General features: G+C 37.8%; 1 long non-coding RNA gene across 4 annotated transcripts in view; it reads left to right on the top strand.

Annotated features, from left to right (window-relative positions):
• The window catches only part of LOC135290341 (uncharacterized), a 52,659-nt gene extending 46,986 nt beyond the window's left edge, over window positions 1-5,673 (top strand). For 2 of the 4 annotated variants that reach the window (XR_010353106.1, XR_010353093.1), the window contains exons 12-13: window positions 3,412-3,619; window positions 5,465-5,673. This is a non-coding gene — a long non-coding RNA (uncharacterized LOC135290341). Of the gene's footprint in view, window positions 1-1,912; window positions 3,331-3,411; window positions 3,620-5,464 lie in introns of those variants that run through there. The other 2 variants (XR_010353100.1, XR_010353091.1) reach the window with 2 other exon arrangements.
• Window positions 5,674-27,002: the final 21,329 nt, after the last annotated feature.

Below are 27,002 nucleotides of genomic sequence, written 5' to 3'. Positions count from 1 at the left end.
GTAAATTACCACAAGTCCAGCCATTTCAGCAAATAATTTGAGTATTCTTGCATGCAATATGAGACAGTAATGCAAGTGCATTAAATGTCCATCAAGTGCAATTCAGTAAAGGCAAACAAAATTAAATAAGGTAAAATTAAAAGAAGTGGTGAAATCACATTATATCACCACTATTAGATTTTTAGTAGATATGTTCAGTTTTTTGTTTTAAATTATCTGATGTTAATAGAAAGTTGCTAATTTTGGCATGCCTTCAAAAGCGTCATAATAATAGTCTAGCAAGAAAATTAAACATTATTCCTATATGTATGTGTGAGGGGAAAAAAAATCTACTGTGGCTTTAATATGCAGCTGTTAAGAGGAGGAATTACCATCAGAAAGTGATCATATAATCATGCATTATTTATGTAGTTATAAGAGACACATTTGGTATCCTGAGGTTTACAGTATTATTGTATTATTTACCTTAAACTGCAAGTCTTCATCTTATTAAACATAAAAGCATGGTCACAGTTGTTTTAAAAGAATGTTATCTCAAGAATATATATTTTTAGATTTCAAATTTTTATCAACCCAAAACACAGATATAATTCCCTCAATGTTAATTGCTGTTTTATTAAATGAACTCAATGGTTTTAAAGTCTCCAGTCTGAAATCTCATTAAAGTAGTATGCAGACTCCATTTTAAAACTGAGAAGAGGATGCTTCTAGGAAAAAAAGGAATAATTGTCTAAATTTTCCAATCTATTTTGGAGTTGTACTGTACTTAACGTGTTAATTAAACTATGAGAGGTAAAGTGTTACTAATTATTTTAATTTCCTCTTCATTTTTGCTTTGTGTTTATCAAAGCATTGCTAGTACTGGACATTATTAAATATGGGCTAAAGTTCAGACTTACATATTTCTAATTGAACAGAATTTACACCAGATTAGTGAATAGAAAACAGTACCTGTATACCAAGCTCTAAGCTTTTAGTTTAGAAAGAAAAGAAAAAAAAATGTGTAGAAAGTGTAGAACACATTCAGATCATTGTTTTGTGCTTTTATGCCTTGAAAGCATTTTATATCTATATATATTGCTGTCCTGGAAATCCGAAACTTAATCACATCAGTCTTTCAGTGGGATCTGTTTAAATAAGAGGATATTCCTCAACACAATTTCTGGCAAGCAATAATCAGTTTGAAATGGAGGTGCTAGAAGATATTTTTTGCCATGTATGGGAAGAAACAGCTCCTTATTGATAGTAGAACTAACCCAACCGTCATTTAATCCATTTGTGTCTTTGGATGTTTTCTTAATAGTATGTGTGAAAATTTTATTTAAAAGCTGATGTGGAAATGGGGGTAATTTCTTTTCCCTTTAAAGTGCAGTATAAGAGGCCTGAGAAGTCTCTAGTCTCAGTGCTAGAGAGTAAAAGAGTCTGCACAGAGACAAATGAGAAGCAGACCTGTTAAATAACCTTTCCTTCATCACCAGTCGTAGTTGCAGTAATAGAAGAAAAGAGACCTAGTGTGAAAACTTCTTTAGCTCCGAGTGAGAGGTCCAGGTACAAGTGGTAAGTGTCATGTAGTCCACTCCATTTGCTTTCACTCCTGGATGAGCTGCACTGCCTGTAGTCAGGTTGGAAACTAGAGCCAATCACTATGAGATATACAGGCACCATCTGCCAAATAATCAGTGTGTGTTCACACAAGACTGTTGAAGATTTCTGTCTACTTTACATTTAAAAAATGCCTTTCTGTTCATGAGTTTGTGCAAAGTTAGGGGGGACTACCAAAGATCCTTATGGAAGATTCTGTGTGTGTGTGTGTGTGTGTGTGTGTGTGTGTGTGTGTGTGTGTGTGTGTGTGTGTGTGCATCTCCTGTTAACTGCAAATCTACAGCAAGTGGTACCCTCTGGGTTGCTTTAGCAGGAGTTGCCAGCAGATCAAGGCAGGTGATCCTTCTCCCCTGCTCAGCACTGCAGAGAAATACCTGGAATGCTGGGTCCAGTCTGGGATTCCCAGCGTGAGCCACATGGACGGACTGGAGTCAGGCCAGCGAAGGGCAGCAGAAGGGCTCAGAGTATATAACATGTGAGGAGCAGCCAAGGCAGCTGGAATTGGTCAGCCTGGAAAAGAAAAGACTGAAGGGAATCTCATCCGTGTGAACAACCTCTGGGGAGCAGGGGGAGCTTATGAAGGTGGAGCCGTGGAGCCCAGTGACTCTCTTCAGAACGGTGCCCAGTGACTGGAGCAAAGATATGGGGCACAAACTGAAACTCAGAAAGTTCCAATCAAGTTGTTTGTTTTGCTGTTTTTCCTAATGTGACAATGATCAAACAGTGCAACAGGTTGCCTGGAGTGGCTGTGACACCTCTGTCTTTGGAGATATCCAAAGCCCTGTGCAATCTGATCTTTCTGACCCTGCCATGAGCAGATGCTTTTAACTGGATGATATCCAGAGGTCCCTTCCAGACACAAACCTTCTGTAAATCTGTGACTTGCCAAGAATTATTACACATATTACACATATGTGACACAATATGCTGGGGGAATGCTTTTTTTTCTCTCTTTTTTTTCTTTTTTTTTTCTTTTTTTTTTAATGTCTAATAGTAATACAAAACGTACTTGTTTTGTCATTAAACTCAGAAGTGCACAAATCTTCATCTTGGCCCTTTTTTTGAGCAATATTCTCACAAGACTTAATTTCTTCTACTAAAATTCAGGTTCTTTTTGTTTTATTCCTGTATTTATTATAGGTGAAAGACTTGGTTCAAGCAGCTGACCTTTCTCCCTTCCAGGAGAGTGTCAGTCACAACTGAAAGCAAAATAGAGCAAACTTTTTTCTTCCACTTATTTAATCCCTATGTGGGTCTACCATTGTCAAGAAATAGCATGACATGGCTTTGAGGTCTGAGATGCAAAGGAGAAATAGTAGACTACTCTGCCTGCACTAAGTGAGCAAAAATTGCCTGGCTAAGTGCAGACTACCACAGGAGCAGGAGGTGGTACCTTGAGGAGAGCAAAAGTCTGCCTTGCTCCCCTCCCTACTTGTAAACCAATGCATGCCAAAGGAACTCTGATATTCAAAACCAACATTGATCATAATGGAATGAACCAATTTTACCCAAAGCTTGTAGCATCACTTGGAGCTCAGCATCCCTGCTCTGCGTGCTCAGTGCTGATTGCCAACATCGCCTTTCTAAAAACCAGTAACAGTACTTGAAGACAGTCCTTTCTGGAATGTCAGTGGCTACGTAGATTGTCTGCATAAATTTATCCTAACTACATGTAGTGAAGTGACATTGTTAAGTACCATAATGTTTTGCTTTATTGCATGATCCCAGAGAAAGTATCTCATTAATGGTTTCCTTTTTTCCTTTTTTTTTTCTTTTCTTTTTTGTCCTTTCAAAAATTACCACTCTTAGGAATAACTGGAAGCACTGTGGTGATCAGGGGCATGTGGTAGTTCAGTGGCATTTCAAGCAGACTATCACTGAACTGGACCCCTTGAAGAGCTTTTGGATGACCAGAGCTGACAAAGGTACACCTCCAAAGCTCTCATCCTACCAATATTAAATCCTGATCCTGTGGTTCTAAAATCCTGAGACCAATGGATGAGAAGCCTTTTTGAAGGTAGAAAGAAAAAAAAATCAAACATTTGTTTAGCACTTGAGAATCATAAACCATTTTTTCCTACACTGATGATATCCCAGAATAAAACACATCAGTTGGAAAGGGTGCAGTGTCATGATTTCCAGCGGAGACATAAACACAGAACGTTTATAAATTCTTTTTTTACCAACCATTTTTTCATTTTTTTAAGAAGAGGTTTCCTGTTCACTTCAGGAAAAAAAGTTTACTTCAGTGATTCTCATGGCCACTGCCCAGCTCTTTGCTTTTAATTAACATTCCTGAAAATTAAACAAACAAAAAAAAAAATCACTTCTATAAATGTTTATGGAAAACAAACAAAAACATCTCTGAATGCCATCAATGTAGATACATTATTTTTATTCCAGCATGTGTTTATGAATACTTTATTGATATATTCTGCCAGCTCTAGCCTTGAATTTGGACTTTATAAAGCATTTCCAAAATTCTTTTCCACTTCCCTCTGAACCACCATGTTTATTCACTCACATTGGTTTGTGTTTTCCATATGTTATCTCTAAAAAACAGGATTCCACAAACCATGAATGCAGTAAATCTTGAGGCAAAGAGGTATTTGACATGTTTTCCTTATTAAAATCCTGTGATATCCTTCAGATATATAAAACCTAAGCCCAAAAAGCACCGAACAAAACTGTGCAGTTACTGGATTGCCAGTTACATAAAACAGCCTGCCACCATTTTAATGGTTACAGAGTCCTAACGTTAACACTGATCTGCCTGGGATTTGTGCTGATTTTGAAAGCCACATCCTGGCTTCTGACCACATTAGTGCAGTGTGGCATCTTTTCCTTTTAACAAGGAAAACTAGCTATGTACAGCATTAATAATTTATACTCAGGAAGTAGCAAGGGTGATAAAGCTCTGACTGTCAGACTTCCACAACTGCACAAGTGTCTTTGCATGTGCCTTGCTTCTGAAAGGAAACCCTTGGCAGGAACATAGAGACTGGGGGTTAGTGTACAAGCATAGGCAGTGAGCCACCTATAGAGACATTTACATCACAAATCCTGCTTTTCATGCGCTTGAAAGATGACTGTCTGCCTAAATTGTGTTCATACACTTTCTCTTATACCATCCTACAAGGCTAGATTTGAGCATTGGTTGGAATTATGAAGGTTCTTTTACTTGTGCTGGTATACTTGGCTTGTTTGCTTCGAGAATGTAAAAAACAGTATTTGATTAACAGCTGCATTGTTCTTATTAACCTCGTATCTGCTAAACACTTTTGTTGTGTTTAAATGTGTGCTTAAATTATGCTGCTGTTTTTACAGCTGGTGCTGTGGTTGGTAACAGTACCACTCCAAGCAAAGTGGAGAGCATTTTTACTATTATATAGTGTACAGCAATCTCATCAGCAGGATAAGGCTATCTGTAAAAAGGAGACACAAAGAACAAAAAAAATTACCTCAGCCTCATACGTTACCGTATGTAGGAAGACCCGCTAAGTATCTGTACAAAACTGCCATTTTCTAAAGACATATTCCGTTTGCATTATTCTAATATCTCGAAAAATACACTTCTCAGTGTTTTTTTAAACTATACTGTAGATAACAATACAACGTTGGTGGTCTTTATTGTGTTTTGGGGGCGGGGGAGGCTATTTGCTTGAAAGCTGTTTCAAAAAAAAATAATAGGATTATTCTCATCTTTCATTTAGTTTAATAATACACTACATACATTTGTCAATCAAATTAGAATTACTGTCAGACCATAATAATGCATTTTAGTTTAGCCAATATCAGTCAGACCTGATTTATTTGCTTAATACAAATCTAATTGACTTTCAGGCTGCTCTTCTCTTTTCAGCTGTTAACCGACCAAGTACATCTTTAATTTCCAAGACCGATGGTTTGGTAGCAGTTGAGAGGAAGAATGATTTGCATAAGGCCCCAGAAGGGTGCCAAAACTCTTCACGCTTTAAACAACAGCCTTTATTATTCTGTAAGTGGATGTGTTGAATTTTCATGCTTTTGTTTCCAGTTCAGCCCTGACAGAAAGAATAAAGTAGATTTTGCCAGCACCCCTGCTGTGCCCTGAGGGAGAAATTCAATGTGCCTCATTTGTCTTAATTGGAGAACCGCCCTTAGCACCAGCTTTTTCTATGAATATATTAGCATAACAGACAGAAAAGTCTAAGACCACCTTTTTTTGGAGGGGGGGGGAAGGGGGGAGGCAGGAGCATTTTTTTATTTCTATGAAAAATGAAAACTGAAAGAAGAAGAATTTATGCATCATCTTCTAGTCTTCTTACTATTATTTTTGTTGCAAACCACACTATACAGGAAAAATGCATCCAGCCTACTTTATCTCTTCAGCGTTGTTAGGAGCTGGGTAGAGAGAAACGTGATAAATATCATCCAGGAGAGAGAGCTGAAAGCTGCTCTTTATTCTTCGTAATGTACTAATCCTATATATTTGTTCTTTGGCTGCTTGTGTTGCTATTTTTTTCTGATAGAGGAGATAGTTTTACACAGAGACAGATGGGCAGTAACTAGGAATAGCTCTAAGAAAAAAACCCACATTCTTACAAAGTGAATTTATTAACACTGAAACAAAATGCAGTTACCTCTGTCAAAGGAACATTTCAAGTCCCATGCCTATTCATTTGAGAAATATTAAATTCATATTCACGTTTTTCATTTCATAGAAGAACTCTAAGTCTGGACAAACAATCTGTGCAGTGTAAATCATTTTTAAATCAGGTCTCTCTGTCAGATTGAACTAATGAGATTTAAAGGGCAGATTTTAAAGAAGAGGTATTTAGTTTACGTTTTTATGACTAATATTAATTCTTATAGCTGTTAAATCAACCACCTATTGCTTCTACATGAAAAACATGGGAAAAGGGTAATTTTGCTAGAGAGTGATATATACATTTTCTTGGAAATGTGGCTGCTTTTTAGAAACTGATGAATCCATATTTAGTCTTGATATTTTTCCCTTGAGGCTCCAGTACACTGAATCCATCACATAGCCACTTAAATAAAAGCTTTCCATGTGAGTTAGTTAGAATAAAGGTTTGGCTGTTTGTGGGGGTTTTAGGCATCTCATGGACATTATGAAAAATTAAAGTATTCTTTGGGGCAGGATTTTTTTCAGTCAGTCAGCTGGACGAGTTAATGGCTTCGAGGTTTGATTCCAGTGAGAGCTGGGGTGGGGTTGTAAGCACAGCCCCTGGAGGAACAGGAGACTCAAATCTGGTACTTACTCTTGCCTGTTCTATGCGGCAATTTATCAAAGCCAGCCGCTACTGTAGCATTAGCAGTCTTTCACACATCTTCCTTCTCCTATTAGTCATTACCCACCCATTTTTCTCCTATATTCATACCCTCCCTAAAATATGCTCAGTGAATCCTGGCTCGAATTTTCTTATGTCTGTAAGACTGATAATAGAAATGCTTTTTGCATTCTTGTGCAAATGGATATACATAACAATTTAGCATGATTTATTTCTGAAAGTATGTAGGTGTCTTGTTTTGATTTGAATAAGGGTTAATTTGTTTTGAAGAAATTCCAAACAATTTGTTTGGAAGAAAATGGTGGTTAGGCCAATGACAGTAGGCATCCCATTCTGAGTGGTTTCATTTATGTTAGAAAAATGGCAATTTATGGTAGTTCACGTGATAATTCAAACCGTTCCACTAAGCAAACAACCCAGCAAATCAGAAAGACAAGCTTGTACTCATCATGTCTCTCTGGTTGCTCCCTCTCTGTCTCCAGTGTTCATTGCTTTGGTTTCCAACTGGAGGCTTTTCATACCTGCCTAGGTTAGAAGGGAGTTATCTTTCTAGGATATTCCTCAGAATAATTAAAGGGAGTATCCTCTTTGTCTATACATTTCCAGGAAACTTCCTGGAATATTTATTTCTAATGTTGTTTGTTTCATAGGAGAGAATTTAAAATCTCCCAATGCAACATAAAAAGGCTGAAAATAATATATGTCACTTCTAAGTAATGAGATGGTGAAGGAAAATGCTGTATCTCCATATTGTGATCTGTAAATTTTCTGGTTTAAGCAAATTGCAACAAAAAAATTTGTGTGGAAAAAGAATCTAATATAGGTAAAAGGAAACATTGCAGGGTTATATCATTGTTATTTGTTATGGTGTTTGGAAGCTTCTATGAATAGCACCCTTTTGATGGATCAAAGCATCCTCTCACTTTTCGCAGTACTAAAGCCTCTTCCAGTGCTGAACAAACAGATGGTCACAAACCAAGGAATGTACACTTTAAATAACTCTTTGCTGATTATTCGCATGTGTACCACACTGCACATTCAAAACAAACCCTTGTTCTACCATGTCTGTCTGTGATTTGAAAAGTGTTTGATTTCTAGAGTTTTGTAGCATTATGTGGTCCCCAGTGAATCAGATCTATTGTCGGAAAGGTTGTGGAGAGCAGTAGTGGGTCCTTCACAACAAATTTTTTTCAAGCCCCTGAGTCATTGATGCTTAACCTAAGGACTCTGCTGTCATATTTATCCATACTGTCTCTGTAGATGTGTGCACTTTCCATCCTTCTTGAACAAAATAATGTGGAATAGTACCCCCCTCTTCTAAGAGTGCTTGGGATGGAGTCCATATATGCCAGCATTTGAAAAGTGTCCAAGGGAGGAATAGTCACTGGGTTCCGTACAGAGTGAGTTAACTGCTTTCCACAGATGGCAAATATATGATGAAGGACTATGTGGATTTATGTGGGAAAAGTAAGTGGTGTTTGATGGAGACAAGAAAATATCCACAGCTGGCTGATAAGAGGGAGCACATACAGAATTAAAAAATATCTCCTCTTATGAGTAATCCTTTGCTTGGGAACCATAAGCTCAGCCAAGTATTAATGGGTGTGTTCTGCACATGTTTGTTCACACAACCACCCGGGTGGGTGAACAACTGTGAAAAGGAACATATATTCAGCTCAGATTTTTTCTTCTCCTAATTCAAAAAGGTACCCACTTTAAAAAAAATAGCTCTCTGCTAAGATTAGGTGCACAAGCACCTAATCATCTGTTTCCAGTTATACCACTCCATTTATGAACTTTTGTGGATTCATGAGGCTGTCTGCATGTGCAGTGGACTTAAACATTCTCTATTCATTATGGAAATGAATAAAAAAGTTCCACTTGTGATGTTCACAAGGCTAACCCACACTGGTAGCCATTAAGTTCAATATTAATCTTGCAGAATACTGAAGGAGGTAAGGATATGTTATGTGTTCCAGTGGATGCACAACCAAAAAGAGGCATTCACATCTTAAACACACAAACTGTAACTATTCATATGTAACATAAATAATGTTCTTTTCCAGAAGTATGGTTTTCAAGACATACCTGACTGAGGGTAAGATGGTATAGTTTTCACTATTTATGAATAGGGCAGTGTGCAAACCCACAAGCCACATACCTTATGTGTAGCATCTGTGTCCCCAGAAAAGTTCTCTCCGTCTCCGTGTCACACAAGGGTTACCATCATAAGTACTTATTCCTATGCAAACTGTTGAGTAAATAGGCAAATAAAATGCATGCAGTGTTTTGCCATATTCTGAGCTGTTTCTTCCACAGACCTGTAGTTAACAGAACATGAGATTTTACTAAAATGTCTGAAATATTTGCAAACTCCTGTTTTAATCCCATTTTATATCTCTTTTTTCACTGGTTCTTGTTGGCAGTTTTGTGGGGTTTTTTTACGGTTTGGTTTGGTTTGGTTTTTTCTTAAAGAAGTATGTGTTTCAACAAGAGCAAACAGAGGTTTAATGTATGGTAGTGCTGGGTCTGTGGCAATGAATTACAAAAATAAATTCTACATGGAGAGATAAAAGCCTTCTCTAAATATTTTTGAAAGATTAAAGGCTAGAACATTTGCATTGGCACGTGCAAAACATAATTAATTCCTGTGAACATATTCCTAATGTTCAAAGGGTGATATAGTGAAGAAAGGTTATGCTTTCCTTCATATTGTTTTCATTATTCAGGAGCTGTAGAGATATCAGTGCCCACCTAATGTCTGTTTCTCAATGGTACACAAATAGAGCACTGAATTGAAAACTTAGTGTAAAATTAATTTTTAAACACTGATTGAATTACATGGAAGAAACTACAGTGATTGCATATTCTTCATTTATTAGCAGAATTACAGGAGTATAAATATTGGTGCTGTATAGTAGACTGCAAAGACAGTTCTCTGCAGATGTGTTGTGACAAATTTACTGCTCTTATCAAAAAGGATCTGGAACTCAGATCCCTTTGTAGTGACTCATGTGTTCAGCTTTCTCGCGGATATTTAATCCAGCAAGTTACTGGCCTGCCAGAAAGCCATCAAAAGACATTTGTCACTGGATCAAAATCAAATATGTATCCTGGCTGTTGAGAAGGGCTTTGTTGGACTAAATGACTGTACCATTTTAGACAGTGCTGCAAGATTAATGATGACACTGGTTATCCAATTTTCACCCTTGAGGCAGTATTACAGAGATGTGCCCTTTCTGTGCACCTGATGTTACGCATATCAAATGCATCATTCCTTCTGCTGTGAGCCTTAGTAATGGTCCATGTTTCCTGCTCCCCCTCCACAGAGGAACATTAACATAGTGTGGGTGTAATTTATCTTGGGGAGGGGGGTGCTGCATAGAAGTGTACTTTCTGGAGTTATATTATATAAGGGTTAATCACCTAATCACACAGAACACTTAACAAGTGCACGTCTCTGACAGAATGAGGCCTCTGGCATATACTTTTGAGCCAATGCAAATAAACTGTTCCTCCCTATCATCATTCTTCAGCTGTAAAAGCTGAAGAATCACTGAGCAACTTGTCTTTGATAAACCCATAGCCCTTGCCTCCTGCCTTTATTTTGTTCAGCCCTAATAGTTACTTTAAGCATAATTTCACAGAAGAATTAGAAAATAATATGCTTTGTGAGAGCATTTTGCCCCATCCATACATTAGTAGACTGGTGAATAAGCAGCATGACTGGCAGCACTCCGTATCTGTGTAGTGTTTTTCTCCTAGGTTGTAGGCTGAGCCACTCTCCAATGTTTCCATTTGCCCTGAAAATGACTTTACATGCAACTTCCAGCTTCACGATTTTCTTTTCACACGGTGCTGAGCTGCTTGTTCTCTCCTGCTGCTCATGTCAGAGACAGATGAACTTGGAGGTCAGCATGAAGAGAAAAGAGCAATATAATTGCATACCACAGGGGCAAGATGTTTAGTAAAATCATGGGGAATCTTGTCAGGAAGTGCCATTGAAGTTCCTGGGAGATTCACCATTTTCCCAAAGGAAACTGGAAAATAGTATTCCAAAAGACAATTGTTCCTTAACAATAAAAAGCCAAGGGAAATAACATGTCCCTATTTTTCCTATTTATTCTATTACATGCCTTCTGCCTCTTTTCTCCTTCTTAATTTCTTTCTATTTCTTTGTGATCCACCTGTAGTACAAATTATACCTGTGAAGTCAGAAAGTGCTCTTAATTTGTAGAATGGCCTTGTTTCTCTTTCTTGTTATGACACATGATGAAAATATCACAAAATTCTTAGAGATTTATTACACAAACGCACAGGAAGCCTCTCATTTAGGCATGGTCCTCCAACAGTTTAACTCAACTAGTCAGAAAGTTTGATATGTTTATTACAATATCATGCTGTTTCGTGCACAGTAGCTAACAGAAGTTGTGAGTTCTGAATTTGAAAAAGTCTGTATGAAATATAAAGCTAATAAATATAGGCATCAGTTTCTTGAATATCTGAACTTAACAACCACTTTTTATCATGTCAAAAGAAGCATTATAACTGAGAATTAAACAGTGTTAACAAGTTAACAACAGATGAGTAGCGGCCAAACTCATGACATTGTAGAAAAGGATTCATATCAAATGAAATTTTTAAGTGTTTTCAATCAGAAATACAAAGATAGATATATATGTATGTATACGCATGACTATAATCCCAATACTTTTGCCATCAAAGTGCATAAGAGAGAAGGTACTCACACTTGTAATTTTACAGACTCAGATTTAAAACAGCTGCTAAGGCAGAAAGCCTGAGGTCAACACACACATCTGGTACTTCATTAGTGAACTGGCCAGGTTCAACTTGTGAGATGGGAGCTACAGTCGAGGAAGCACCAGCTGTCATCTTCATTGTTGCAAAAGTACAAATTCCTGCACCAGAGGAATAGATTTTTGGTGCTGACCAGCTAACTTTCTGTAGTAGACACTGAGAGCAATTCAATGAAGCTAGCCTGGATGAAAGCAGGTATTTTCCTGACTTCCCCACCTTGGTATAATTTATTACTTTCCTTTTCCTGCTTCCTAGTAAGATTTTAACTATATTACTATAGCACTGGTAGTCTGAAGAGGAACTGACTTTTTCAAATTACTACAGCATCCAGTGGGAGAAACTTGGAGACAAGCTTGCATGGACACCTAATTCCAGCAATGTTTAATTACTACTGGATGAAACTCTCTTGAAAGTAGAAAACCTCTATCTGCAAAACTCTTTTTTTTTTAAAGACACACTTTTAAAGGTTTCTCTTCTGAAATAATGCTGAAGCTGATACTCCTTGGGAGTCATCAATCAGGTTTCTGCTCCCATTTTTACAAATTAATTAAAACTAATTCCTTGTTTGGTCTGACCAGTCTTCAGTATAACATCTGAATAGTTTATGAAAGCTAAATAATAACATGCAAAACTTAGGGGTTTCTTTGTCTTGAAACATCAGTGGAAGTGTTTGCTTTCCTAAAAAGTTGTGCCAGGAATTTCTTGTATGAAATAAAAGCTATTTAGAAGGAAAAAAAATACTGCAGAGTGGTATCTATGAGAACTCAGATATCTTTCTTGACACTATTGAATATGAAACTACTTTATCTTCCTGACCCCAACACTCAGATCAAGTAAATTCAGCTTTATGTTGTTGATTCCAGTAACAAATTAATCAATGGCAATCTCATCTCTGTAACAGCTTATTTTGTCAAGCTCAAATTTCAGTCATTTTGCTGACAGGACAAAGTTGTCCATTTCAAGGGGAGACAGAAGTGAACTGTACTATTCACCCAATAAGCCATTCCTCACCAAAGTTTGCATGTGTCATATATACTACTAGCACAATAGTCTACTGCATGTGTTTGAATAGCTCTCTTTGCAGTGAAATGTCTTTGTAATAGCCTTTGTCAGTGATGTTCGGTCACCACAAAAAGTTACTGGCAATATTATGTTCTTCCTTAGTTGTCAGCTGCTGATAAGTTGGGCAGTTCCTGTCTTTACTGATTCTGGGTATGGGAGGATGTATCATTAGATTTTCTGCGTAATGCAGATATGACAAGACTTTTCAAATCATTTTAGCCTCCACATAATTTAATATAATTTAAATCTCTCATTTCCCACATTGTAATTAGAATATATTAAACTGTTTCAGTGAACCTGAATATGAAAATGCACAGGCACTAAAGTATTTCTTACCTTAATGTTATCAAGTCTAATATTTTAACAAGGAAAAAAACCCCTAAATGTAAATTCCCATTCTCTTTGTATAACATTTGTGCAGTAAAGAATGAGTTGAGTATACAATTTTTCATTTCTAGATAGCTAGGAATAATAATGCATGAGCTACAGAAGAGAACATTAATCTCTCAAGATGCTAAGAAATGAAATGTCATATGGAGTGACTTGTTCTTCACTGGTGATTTCTCAGCATTGAGATTTTTGGGTTATTTCCCTTATAACATTCTTCATCAAAAGAAAAAAAATCACACTTCTGATTATATTAGATTAGAGGAAAATCATAATGTCTCATAAATTGATTCAGATAATGTTTTTGAAGTTCTCATGTATCATTCTTTTCTTCTCATGGGTAATAATTTAAATTAGTAGTTCCCAAAGGCAAGTGTTGGACAAGTGGAAGAGGAAGGATCTGACAGTTTTTTACATTTATTTTATTATGTCACAACGATGTTAATTTCTAAATAGGGCAATTTCTTTTTTGCTTGTTTGTTTTTGGTTTTGTTTTTTTTTTTCTATGCTTCTGTTTTCAATTCAAGCTAGCAACGATAGTTATGTGATGTTTTAGTTTATTTGTAGGCATGAGTACACACAGCTGCATGTCCTTGTAAGTTCATTGGAGTGAGCCTGAGGATACAAATTTCTGTGAGAAAAATATTTGGATTCCCTTCCTCACTCTCCAGGCCTAATGCTCACAGGGGATCAAATCCTCTGTTTAGTGATTGTACCACTTTTGTGACACTGTTTAGCACTTCTTTTGCCTTTTTTGGAGGATCTAATTGGAACTTGAGAGATGTGGAGACTTTGAAATAGTTTCTTGCATGGAAATTCACTCCTGGAGAATAATTTGTGTCCTTTAAAGTGTTTTGTTTTGTTTTGTTTTTACCACGAGTCATGAAGTCAATGGGGTTTTATAAGCTCCCTGCAACGATAACATCCTCAGAGATGTAATCCTGTTAAGTATTGACACAAAGCTTCAAATGAGTTGTGGAATCAGTTTTGGATCAGATTATATTATTATTATAATATAATAATATTATATACTGCTCTGACATCATATATATATTAAGATGATGAAGTAGAAGTCTGCATATGATGAGGTTTCATATTTAGTCTAATGAATCCTTTTTGTTAAATTGCAGGATTTTAAGATACCACAGGTGCTCTTTAAACAGAACTTCATTTATTTCTGCCCATCTTCTCTACCCCTTGCATAGTTCAATTGTAAAAACTCAGGGTGGCCTCTTCTGTTTAATTTTCTGCTCTGTTACTCAGAGACAACCCCAGAAATCTCTGTGCAGTTTAGAATATTCAATAACAGTTTTGGAAATCTTGCCAGCCAGGATGTCTCAAATGTCATGGCAATGCAGAAACTGACCTGATTTCACAGAACGAACTGTAGAAGTGTTCATGTGCACATTACCTGCTCTTGTGTGGCTCAGTGACCCCCAGCAGAAAAATCAAGACCTTACAGAAACTGGGCCCTCTATCCCATAGTTCTGCCTTTAAAATAGAATTGGCTCTTGCAGAAGTTCACTATGAAAAGACAGAACATTGACAAGTATTGTAGTACATCATTAAAAGAGTGAAAGGCAAAATAATGTGTGTAAAGGAGAGCAATTTCCTAAGCAAAAAACATCTGTGATTTTTTTTGTGTGAAAAAGGAAAACCAGCAGGTTTACCAAGCTGCTAAAACTTCTTCATATACACAGTGCTATTGCCTTATGTTTGTTATTTTCTCTTTTTTGCATAGGCTTCAAGTGTTTACACTATATTACTAAGACACTGTGGGTGTCTTCTTTAACACCCACAATGGTGTCATAAGCTGTAGGATAGATGGCAATTTAAGGATGTGTCAGAGAAGAACAAGATCCTGATCAGGATATTAGACTTGATCTTGGAAAGTTGTATATACCAAAACTGAAATAGATAGAACTTCAGTGATGTGCTTGTCAATGTAACTGTTACGCTTTTTCTAATCTATTCTACCTCTGAATTTAAAAAAAAAAATCAATATACTTGCCCATTAGTTTTGGATGAAGAAATATTCCTCTACAGTAAATTGCTCTTGCTTGTTCCTACAATAGTCAGCTTGATGCCACACCACTTCCCTTCATACCAATAAATGCCATATCTCAGATTTGCTTTGTTTCTTTAGCTAGTGACAAGCAATGGAGAAATTTATAATGCAGTGCTGACTTTTCAACTGTTGCTTTAATTTAACTGTTACTTCTAACACAGTGTAAAGAACTGCAAGAGACAAAGCAGATTTCAGCATTACATTGTCTTTGCGGGTGATCATAGAAACATAACTTCATATCAATTCATAGAATTTCACATAGCATTCATCCTGCTCTTGCTTTTGATCTAAATGAAGGTAACTTAGTCATGCTAGAAAACTTTCTTCAGGATATGTTCTAAACACCTGAAATTTAGAGCCTTTCCATTGACTGCTCAGGATTCTATGTTAGTTTTCAAAGACCAAAGAACAGAGTACTACTGAAGAGAGACAGGTGTAAATTAGCACATTCTTTTCTAATGCCTTTCAAGAAATTTCTCCACATGTTTGTCAGTGGATGAAAACACCCGTAGAGATCATCATACACCTATGAATTGTTTGATGTTTTGTAAAAAATTATCCTAGATTATCAACAAACAGAAATTCACTTATCAGCTGCATGATGCTGGTGAATTCCCGTAGAGTTAGACAGTTCCTTGCTTTTATGGATGCAATTTTATGTCTTGTCATTTGTCTTTGAACAGCAACTTGTTCTGTGGGAGACAAATTTGTATGTTCTTCTTTTATGCTTCTTAATATTTTCACTTTCTGGAAAACCAGTAAGTATGTGGGGGTGGTATCACTTGTCTATTTGCACCTTCTTTCTATTACTCTCTGTTTGCTGGATGGTATAAAATATAACACATACTTGGGAATTTCTTTATACTTGGTGACTCTGATGTGACTGTATTGTCATAATGAATCAAATTAATACAAAGACCCATACTTTTCTATGCTTAGTTCTGAAATTAATTTCAGTGTCTAAAAGCTGTTCACTACAGCATTTGACCATGACATCCTGCTCTACCTCCTTTCTTGTAGTACTTGTGGCTCCTCCATTGGTATTCTGGAATTAATTTTGTATCTTCTTAGCCAAAATGAATTCTGTCTTGCACCTTTTTGTCGAAAGGATTAGGATCTTGTAAGCCCTTCTTTGTTACTACCAGGTATTAAAAATATATCTGTTCCTCTAGAAGAGGAATCTTTTCTTGTCATTACCAGCTCATTTTTATACTACATTAACTACCATCCCAAAAATATTTACTGGCAACAAGCTAGTCATGTCTAAGTGTGTGAATAGTTCAAACTCCAGAATTTATTTTTTTTAATATTTCAGACTATTTTATTTTTGTGTTCTTAGTGCATTTGTTTTTCTAAAGACATTATGAGTTGAAATTGCTTGAGATGCTGCTGTACTAAGAGCACTATTATGAAAGATGGCTATACCATCTTTCTTGTGATGGCTTTATATGGCTTTCTTGTGAAAGAAGCCTATGCCACGTGGAAGATTTCAAAGGCTGTAAAACTGTTGTTGTTCTGGTTCAAAAAGGCCATCTTAACAAGGCCAAGCAGGGAAAACATAGCTTCAACAAGCGCTGGAACAGAGCAGCTTGGGAGAGCAGACGGAATTTATCTCTTAATTCATAAGCTAAAACACATGACAAAGCAAAACATTCTACTGTAGCTCCTGAGGGTATGCAGGGGTTGAAGAGAGATGAAAAGGAATTAAGGGTGATTTTCAGAGAGGAAAAATGCTTATTCACACTATGCAAGGAAAATAAATTGGAAGCAGCTTTTGAGACAAAGGAAAGTGTCATCAATTAAATGACAATTTCACTGTGATGTTTATGTACTCGTATGTATATCCATGCATTCATGCACAATATAGACACACATAAACATACCCACATATACACCAATGTATGTATATCACATATGCATTAAAATATATCTGTAGTTCTGACCATCCAAAATTCTGAAAGCATCATGCAGATGTTAACCACTATATTCTCAGCATGATCCCATAAAATTATTTCAACAGCAAGGAAATTAAGCCACAAAGAGTTTAACAATCTTCCTCATGTCAGTACAAATCATTGTGTGTTTATTCCCTGTTATTACTAAACGTAACAAAGCTATCATCCTCTATTGCTGGTGAAGAATTGTGCTCTAGGAATGAAAGGAAACAGGGAGGCTACTTCAGGATGGGAATGTCCACAAAACAAAAGCTTTATTCTAAAATAGTTTTAGGAATGGAAAATAAAGTAGAGTAGAGATGTGTGAGCAGAACTTACTTAGTGACAAAAGATAGAAAAAATAAGAAAAGGGGGGAAAAGGAAAATAAAAAAAAGAAAGCATGATGAAAAAATTCTTCACATGCAACAGGGTCACTGCATCTTTACTTTTTTTTTAACCTAGTCGCAGTTTTCTAATGTCACGGTGAATTAACTTTTTTACTTATGCTTCCAAAGTGATCAAGACAAATGATATGCCAACAAATGGTGTAACTGGAGTTTTTTATTCAGCTGCTTTTCTGCGCCAACTCTTAGTACAAAAGGGAGTCATCTGTCATGTTAAGGGTGAGCTGGATCCCAGACTGGGAATTACTTGGATAAATAAAATAATAAAATATTAATTCTAATAATAGTAAATAGGAATAAAATATTAATTGCAATTCATAAGAGAACATCACAGCCTTTTATTTTCTGAAGCTGTGTTTGTATAAGGGCTCCAGAACATAATTTTTATGCACAGTGACATATATTTGTGTTTAAGGCAGATACTTGTCTGGCCTTGCTTGCACCTTTGCATGGAGGGAATACCAGGAAGAGGTATGCTGTGCAGTTCCATCACACAATAAAGGGTTTGACCATGTTATACGTCCTGCTGCTCAAGTTTAGGGTAGATGGATGAGACAGGATTAGAAATAGGATGTGCATTGGACTTGCTCCCTTGAAAGGCATCTGTAGAACATATTGAAGTTTATGTGTGTATCTTGGCCAGAAGACCCAGTCAGATGAATCCAGTCTAGGTGTCAGCAGTCCTGCTCCGAGGTTAATGTGCTCTTTTTTGTGTTGTGATGACACTGGGATATTTATTTTGCCATTTATTTTTCCTGAGATAAATGGTACTGCTCTATAATTTCCTGATCTGTAAAAGAGTGGGAGGAACCAGGGGATTTATTATATGAATCCTCAGTGAAACTTGGGGGAGAGATTTCTGCAGGCATATGAGAGGAACACAGAGAGGCTTGAGTTTTCTTTGCCATGGACTTTGACTTCTTTAGAAAATTGAAACAAAATCCAAGTTTCTCTATTAATTGAAGCTCTCCTTGAGACAGTGACTGATTGGCATATCTTTTCAAAATCTTTTGCCTATAATTTCTTCAGTTGCTTTCTAAATTGAACAATTAGACTTTAAATTGAAAACTTCAGCTTCTTACATTATTTGTATCTTTCTTTGGGCATAGATCCAGCCATATAAAACAAACTCTCTGCTATTTCTTTCTTTCATATGGTCTCCATTTGAAGGAGCAGTCTTCTTTTTTCTGTGATGTGTCAAGAATTTCTCAATGATCCTTTCTGCCCTTGTGTGCAGAAATGGGGCCAGTTTATGACATAAAACCAGGAATTCCCAACAATCATATTTATTACTTTCTGACCTGGCACAGGTTTTGTCTTTTAAGATTGTGTTTATTTTGACCATTTCTGAATTTCTTTTTGTTTCAAACAATAACATTTCCAGTGTTATTATTGTCCTTTAATACATACTTATGGTAATGGAATATGTGCTCACCACTTCCTTTTTTAGGATATTTTGCCATGGTTTCCAAGTTATATGTCCCACACTTAAAAAAGGTCTTGTGCATTTGTTTAGGTTTAAACTATGTGAGACAATTTAGGATTATAGGATAATTGTGAGGGACCTCAGGAGGTCTCTGGCCCGGTGTGATGTTCACAGCAGGGTCAGCTCTGTGTCCAGAGCAGGATGCTCAAGGCTTCATTCAATTAGGTTTGAAACCCACCAGGGATTGAGACAGGACAACTTCAAAACCTGACAGCATGTAAAACAAATCAGAAGTGTACATTTTTGCAAGACTACTGTTATAAAGGGTGGTGCATGATGTTTTGGGATGCCATGTTGAAAGTACTACTAAACGAAATCATACTTGGAAGTTCTGTGTTGGAAGTGCTGAATGAAATGTTTGAATAAGTAAAAACTAATCAAGCTTGCAGATTATCTTTAACAGAAAGGCTTCATATATAAAAAAAAAGCTTTTTGACAACACATGCATTTAAGACATCCATTTTTTTCTCTGAGGCAGCCGTGTTGTTCTAACATCTCACTACCAATGCAATGAGTAGATCTCATCCTCACACTCTTCTGTCATTTCCTTTCACTTTTCTGCATCTGGCTGTGTAATCCAAACACCCCCACTCCAGGACATTCCAACAAGCCAATTTAGTCAATTATATACTCTTTTACCCCCACCAAGTCAGTTTTCAACAGATTTAGTGAGCTGAACTTACTCATGCACATGGAGAGCAAAAGGAAGAATGAGGTATAGAGAGGATGAGGCTGCTCACTTCCACAACACCATGACATTAGATTGCTCATCTGGTGGCAATCTACACCTCTATAACCCTTTATTTCTATTTTTTAAATAAGTTTTTAATAGAACTTTTATCTAATTAAAATGCTATTTAAATTAGATTGAACGGAATAACTACAAATATTAATTTTGACTCAAGCACTGCTGACAGTGTGATTTCCAGTAAAACTCAGGTTTTGGTTTTGCTATGTTCTAAAAATGTTACTGGAATGTATGTGTGCACATGTGCACACCTTTGTGTGGATCATGCACATATACAGAAGCATACCTGCATGAATAGTCTGTGGAATTTTCCAAATACTTTGGCATTGTGGTTATGCCTTGATCCACATCTGTGGAGTGTATGTGGCAATAGCTGTGGTGTATGTCTTAGAAACCTTTATACACTTCTTGAAATACCATTGGATGATAGACCTTGTAGTCCAGAATTCAATTTAATAAAATACACAGAATTGTCATCATATTAAAATAAATGGACTGTAAAATACTAGGGAGGAGGGGGGGAGGATTTAGCATATGTTGTACACAAACTGAAGGAAAACTGCTCAATAATTCTGAAGACTAATTCTGTATTTAAGGACTAGTATAATTTAAAATGTTCATGGCACAGAGGTAAGATTCTGACTGTTGAATACTTAACTATAGTGCCATAATATTCTCCTAAGTATAGATTTTGAGTGGAATAAAAAGAAAATCCTCAATGCTGCAAAATATTCACCTCAAATACTTATCAATTGTGAGATGCATGCTCTTAGTTAGAAATTCCATTCAGATTTTAAAGCCAAATACGGAGGGATCTTCATGTCAAAATCAGAAACAGAACAGAAAAAAATGTCAGCTGGAAATGCTTTTTAATATGTAAAAAGCATTTACTTTTTTACTGTCTCCATTTTCCTCACAAAATCAACTAACATTTTTACTTCTCTGTCAATAACAAAAAGCCTAGAATCTCTGAAATAACTGAGGATTTAAAGGCAAGAGAGTACCTTTTAATACTGAAATACTTGAGGTCTCCTTCAGCTAAAATGTCCAAACCAATTCCAAAACTATCAACAATGGCAGATAATGAATGAATTATGAAGCAGATCTATCTCATTTGTTGGTTCCAGATGCAGGGAGTCCATTGTGATTTTTTAAGTTCAATGAGACATTTATTTAATCATGTTTTTTAACTAGATCATTAATTGCAATTTGTTTCATTGTTGTTGAAAATTGTTCTCATACAATATCATTAAGAGTTAGAGAGAAAATAAAATGTTTGATTTCCTAACTGACAGTAGGAAAGCATGTTTAAAGATTCTCATTTTTTTTCGACTTCAGTCCATTTCCAATCAAAAATGGAAATATAAATAGAAATCTTTATTTCTCTTGTCGTCCAGTATTCGTTTCCCATATTTAAAGGTACCAAGTGAGAAATATCAAACAACTGAAGATGAATATCTGATTATCTTCTTCTGTCACTGTTTCCCTGATGGAAAATAAAATCTGTTCATGACAGTTCACAGATAAAGTAAGAATAGAAATTGATTTCATGAAGAGTCAGCAAGCTGGTTTTGCCCATTTCGCTCTCATTAGTTTATTTTCTTGAGCCGGCGGGAAAGCGGAGATTTGTAACCAGGTGATAATGCTGGGAAGAAGACATCAGTAGACAACACCAGGTAACCAAGACCACCAAATACTTGCGTGTATTTATCATCTGCCAGCTGATCAGACACAGGACTAGGCAAGCAGTAGCCCCCATCAGGTCGGCCGGGGCCACTCCCGCCGCCGGGGCGGTGCGTGAGGAGCTGTGCATGAGGAGCTCTGTGTGTGAGGAGTTTTGGTGTGTGAGGAGTTTTGGTGCGTGAGGAGCTGTGGTGCGTGAGGAGCTGTGGTGCATGAGGAGCTGTGCGTGAGGAGCTGTGGTGCATGAGGAGCTGTGGTGCATGAGGAGCTGTGGTGCGTGAGGAGCTGTGGTGCGTGAGGAGCTGTGGTGCGTGAGGAGCTGTGGTGCGTGAGGAGCTCTGTGCGTGAGGAGCTGTGGTGCGTGAGGAGTTTTGGTGCGTGAGGAGCTGTGGTGCGCGAGGAGCTCTGTGCGTGAGGAGCTCTGTGCGTGAGGAGCTGTGGTGCGTGAGGAGCTGTGGTGCGTGAGGAGCTCTGTGCGTGAGGAGCTGTGGTGCGTGAGGAGCTGTGGTGCGTGAGGAGCTGTGGTGCGTGAGGAGCTGTGGTGCGTGTGGAGCTCTGTGCGTGTGGAGCTCTGTGCGTGAGGAGCTGTGGTGCGTGAGGAGCTGTGGTGCGTGAGGAGCTCTGTGCGTGAGGAGCTGTGGTGCGTGAGGAGCTGTGGTGCGTGAGGAGCTGTGGTGCGTGAGGAGCTGTGGTGCGTGTGGAGCTGTGGTGCGTGAGGAGCTGTGGTGCGTGAGGAGCTGTGGTGCGTGAGGAGCTCTGTGCGTGAGGAGCTGTGGTGCGTGAGGAGCTGTGGTGCGTGAGGAGCTGTGGTGCGTGAGGAGCTGTGGTGCGTGAGGAGCTGTGGTGCGTGAGGAGCTGTGGTGCGTGAGGAGCTGTGGTGCGTGAGGAGCTGTGCGTGTGGAGCTGTGGTGCGTGAGGAGCTCTGTGCGTGAGGAGCTGTGGTGCGTGAGGAGCTGTGGTGCGTGAGGAGCGCTCTCCCGCCGGGCGCTGCCCGAGCCGCCCTGCCAGGTCAGCTTGTGCCCAGGCGCTGCCTCGCCCGGCTAAACCCGGATATATGGGCCAAGGACGCTTTTCCTTGTCCCTAATTTGAATTGTAAACGTCTTCACAGGTCTATTTGCAGGGCAGGTGAGACTTTTGTGAGGGCCCCCAAATGATGCCCCAGTGCTCTGATGCAGGAGGCCGAGGATGTGCGGAGAGCAGCGGCTGAGGCTCGGAGCCACATGGCACAGCACTGCTGTGCACAAAGCAGGGATTCAGGAAGAGGGAGACGTGTGCAGACACATCACCCAGCATAATCTGCTCCAGTACAAAATCATTCCTGATCCGAACAGAACTAAAATGCCCAGATTTGCACAAGGCACTGTAGCCAGTTCGCTCCAGGGTAAATTGCCTGTAGAGGTGAATCCCAGCTCAGGGATTTCGTGAGTCTGCTGCTCGCTGTGCCTAAACTCACAGTGTCAGCAGCTTTTAATCATATTAGCTGAGGAATTAGTGCACGTCTCAATGCAATCTGCATCATCCACCGTAAAGAAATCATTATGAATGTGTAGTTTATTCTTTAAGGGAAAGATGGAGCAACAGAAGGGATCAGTCCGCAGCAACTTAGAGTCCCGTGTCATTTCATCACAAAGTCAATAGCTCTCTTCATCCGAGGGTGAGAATGCTGGAAAAACAAACTGCTTTCTGTTCTGTAGCGACGCCTGAAAGACCTTGCGCTGCAGTAATCCCAAATCCAGGGGCAATCTATTAAGAACTCAGCACCACCGACCCTGAGAATCAACTGATAAGCACATTCTCCCCCCTCCTCCCCCGCCTTTTTTTTTTTTTTTAACTAATCCTCTTAAAGATTGTGCTAAGTAATGAAAGGATGGGATGAAAGGGGCCTTTTTCATTACTACCACATAAACCGCTTGTGTAAATGTTTCATTAACACACTGCTTGACCAGTGTTTGGCGCTCCCCGCCCCCACCGCCGCTATGGTTCTGCCGCAGCCTGCGAGGCGAAATGTGTGATTTACACATGTTTAAGAGAAACATTCCCACACTTGAATGCCGCACTATTCTTTAGAAAAGGAGAGACCTACAAAAAAAACCATTGTGGAGGACATTTTAATTTACAATTCTTTTTTTTTTTTTAATACGTGCTTTAAAAGATCTGTTACTTCCAACTACACAGGGATTGTGTTTTATAGTTTTGCGAGATTCCTCTAATAGACGTTTGTCTCTTGCAAGCACCCTCAGGCAAGATGACATTTATTAAACATGATGGGTTTGAAGAGATATTTATAAGTTTTTATTTACTTGGAGAAAAAGGCAAAGGGTTTCAAAGGAGGTTTACCCTTTTGTATGCTGAAATGCAGGAAATACGTTACCTTTTAACCCCATGGGTACAGTCAACTTCTTCAGAGCAGTGCAGAGAGAGAAAAAGGTTTTAAATTGTCAGGTTAAGGCGTACAGCATGTATTTGAACCATGTATTTGAGGTAATTTTGCAGTATTTCCTGCTCGTCTTATGACTGTACACATGAGGTTTTCTGTCCTGCAGCTAATCCTGTATACTGGCCATTTTCGTTATATTATTGAAACAGAAATAAGGCATTATTTTTCACGCAGTTGTTATTTCTGTAGAAATAAACAGCACTTACACTATGCACGGCTTTCATGCTAACAATGTCCGGCACACAGAGCCAGCTAGACCTGGCACATCAACATCAATGTCAAGTCATTCTGTTGAAACCAATGCTGTTGCTCAGGGAAAGCTTTGCTGGAATTTCATTAGGTTTACACAGATGCCGTCAGGAGTGGATCTGGCACATGTTGAGTAACATTTGCATTTCAAAAAACTCAACCACACCAAAAAAAAAGCAACCAAAACCCCCCTAAAATAGTCAAAAACCAATTTCTATTTTAAAGCAGGCTTTACGTACTAAGGAAAATGAGAAAATAACATATCTGTTATCACAATCGTCCCTCTTCAGATGGAGTATGCGAAAATGTTATTATAGTTGCATTCTACTCATTCTACACTACCCTTACCTGAAATTACACAAATAAATGGAAAAGGGAACTAAAATACAGCAATCAGGTGTTTATTTTCAACCCTATCTTGTTGCATTGAAAATAGCTGTTGCATTGCTATGAATTTGACAGTTACTATGGTTAGTGTAAGTTCCACATTCAGTGTGTTATATGTAAGCTTGTTTGCCATCATGGCCATGATCTGGTTTCAAAGTGAATAGATTCATTTGGATCAACAGTCCCTCCAGGGGTAAATGCTTAAATGTATTCAACCTTCGCAAGAGCTGAAAACATCAATACCTTCATAAAGCCACTTTGATTTTTATTGACAAAAGTTGCGATGCTAATTCACGTACATCATTGTATACTTCACTGAGCTTTTAACGTGGTACTTGATTTATAGAAAGAGGGATTCAATTCCTACAAAGAAATGGTAGGGTAAGTTGTCCCTCAGATTCTTTCTTTATCTCAGAAATGAAGGAAGTCAAAGGAAGACTCCAATTGCAATACAAAAATTGCTCAATAAGTGTTCATGTGCACTACATATTTTACTTGCTTAGTAACTACTAATAACAATGTAGATGTGTCAGATAAAGGACAATCAATTATCTAATCAGGTTGCTAATGTGACTGCAGCAAAACCGTTGGATTATTTCTGATCAGAAAATGTCTCAGAAGTGCATTTCTCCTGCTGTACTCTATATATGCTATAAGGAAGAAACATTTTTAATACATTTTATTTTTTTACCATTGTTTTTTCATTAAGAGACTATAATCATTGATCCCCAGCAGGATGTCTTTGAAGAACATTGGTAAACCCACATAAATAACATAAATATCCCCATACAAAAAATCAGAGTGCTTACATTTGGTATGAGTTTGCAATGTTTGTTTGATGTTACACCAAACACAGGCTTAAAAATGTCTTCTGTAGGTCATTTACTTTAAGCAGTTACAAACTGATAATAATAAAGTATAGTCCAATAAACTGAAAGGAAAATATTAATTACTTTGAATGTATTCTTAGTTGTATCTTTTTACAATGAGAACAGTCAGCATCAGAATTATGTCCTCAAGGAAATGGTGAATTCCCCAGTGCTGGATACTTTTAAAGATTCAGCAGGACAGTTTTCTTGTCTAGAGCATGCTTTTGCAAAGTAAGGTTGAAGCATATGGTCTTTGATGCCCCTCTCCAACCTGGTATTCAATGATTATTTAATTTTATGGTTTTACATCTCAGTAAAGTTTGCCTGAACTATACTCTTTCAAATTTTTCCTGGTTTGAAGCCAGATCCAACAAATGCATATATACACTATTTCACAGAAACAGTTCTGTTGAATGAAGCACAATCAAAACTACAATCAAAAGTTCCCAGGAGTTTGAAAAACCTTGCTTGGACTCATCAGCTGGGCCTCAGTGAGGGTAGGAATTTTCTCCTCACCACTGCCATTGGTAGCGCACTACCCTGGTGCAACCCTTGCCATAAAAAAGCCCAAATACTGCACAGTTACCCTACGTCCTGGGGGTTCTGAGGACATGCCTTGGGAACAGCACATTCATCAATGAATTTCCTATCCATCATTTTCAGGAGAGAAAGAGCTTTGAGTAGCAAAGCTATAAGGCAATCTTTTGTAGAATTTATAAGCTGTATAACTTTTGCAGGGCACAGCTGAGCTTATTTAGGGGCTGAAATTGAAGGCTTGTGTCATTGTGATGGTACTGACACAAAAGCGAAGCAAAAATATAAAGAGCTGTAGAGCAATTACTTTGTCAGGATTTGCTGGATTAAGCTGTTCATAAACTCAACGTTTTTGCAGCTACAAGAGAACTCACTTTTAAAGGCAGATAAACTTAGAAAGCTTAGGCATACTATAGGGCCCATCAGCATCTCACAGTTAATTAAAGGAGTGAGTGGAAAGCATCAAGGCTTGCCCCCCTCTGCATGAATAATTCACTGCCTGTATCCTTTATTAAAGCCAGTTACTTCACCACAATGATTTCCAGCCTGCGATGCACTGGTCTCAGAAATGAGAGATAAATTGCAACAAGGCCTGCAGCTATATTAATAAATTGAAATGAGCACTTATTTGCTCATCTAATTAGAACTGTAGTTTTTTCCAAATCGTGTAGTAATGCATTACCTTGGCAGCCAATACCTGCTGCAAGAAATAATTAACAGAAACACTTCCTTAGGAAATTCTCTTAACACTGAATATGAAAGTTTTCCTCCTGATTTTTTTTTTCCTTAAACTACTTGTATTTAACTATTTTGCAGTAGAGATCTGTTGTGGATTTTGCACTGCAAAAGAGGAGAAAATTTTTGTGCTTGAAGTGACTGTAAGTATTCATAAATCTACAAATATAATAAGAATACATTAAGCTACTTTCACCAACTCTCTTTAAACGTTGTAATCACATGATATACACTTTGAACGGTACTTGAAGAATGCAATAATTTTTTCAAAGTTGGTTAATATCAAAGCCAGATAAAGTACTT

The sequence above is a fragment of the Passer domesticus genome, chromosome Z (assembly GCF_036417665.1).
Source record: "Passer domesticus isolate bPasDom1 chromosome Z, bPasDom1.hap1, whole genome shotgun sequence".
In the NCBI taxonomy this organism is placed as follows: Eukaryota; Metazoa; Chordata; class Aves; order Passeriformes; family Passeridae; genus Passer; species Passer domesticus.
The sequence above is the reverse complement of the archived record's forward strand: the minus strand, read 5'-3'. Positions and strand labels throughout refer to the sequence as shown.